Consider the following 874-nt stretch of genomic DNA (forward strand, 5'->3'; position numbering starts at 1 on the left):
AAAAAAAAAAAAAAAGACATGCAAATGCTCAATGACACCTGAAAAGATGTTCAACATCATTAGTCACCAGGGAAAACACAAACCAAAACTTTAATGAAATACCACTTTGCACACACTAGGATGGCTAGGATTTTTTTTAAGCGGGGGAAAAAGTAGGTGTTGGTGAAGATGCGGAGAAATTGGAACCTCCATACTTTGCTTGTGGGAATGTAAAATGGTGCAGCCGTTTTGGAAAACAGTTTGGCAATTCCTCAAAAAGATAAACATAGAATTGCCACATGACCCAGCAATTCCACTCCTATTTATATAGCCAAGAGAACTGAAAACAGATGTTCAAACAAAAACTTGTATACAAATGTTCATAGCAGCACTATTCGTAATAGCCAAAAGGTGGAAACAACCACCATCCATCAATAGTGAATGGACAGGGGCGCCTGGGTGGCTCAGTTATTAAGCGTCTGCCTTCGGCTCAGGTCATGATCCCAGGGTCCTGGGATCAAGCCCCGCACTGGGCTCCCTGCTCTGCAGGAAGCCTGCTTCTCCTCTTCTACTCCCCCTGCTTGTGTTCCCTCTCTTGCTGTGTCTCTCTGTCAAATAAATAAATAAAAATCTTTAAAAAAAAAAATAGTAAATGGATAAACAAAACGGGGTCTATCCATACAATGAATGGTCCATTATTTGGCCATAAAAAGGTATTAAGTATGAACACATGCCACAACAGAAATAAGGCTTGAAAACATTATGTGAAGTAAAAGAAGCCATATATATGATTCCATTTATATGAAATATCCAGAATTGGCACATACAGGCAGAAAGTAGACTAGCAGGAGTAGAGGTGGGGAGCAAGGGAGGGGAGTGAGGGAGGGGAGTGGGA

Source organism: Leptonychotes weddellii, chromosome 2 (genome assembly GCF_054177405.1).
Source record: "Leptonychotes weddellii isolate Sample4059 chromosome 2, ASM5417740v2, whole genome shotgun sequence".
NCBI classification, from domain to species: Eukaryota; Metazoa; Chordata; class Mammalia; order Carnivora; family Phocidae; genus Leptonychotes; species Leptonychotes weddellii.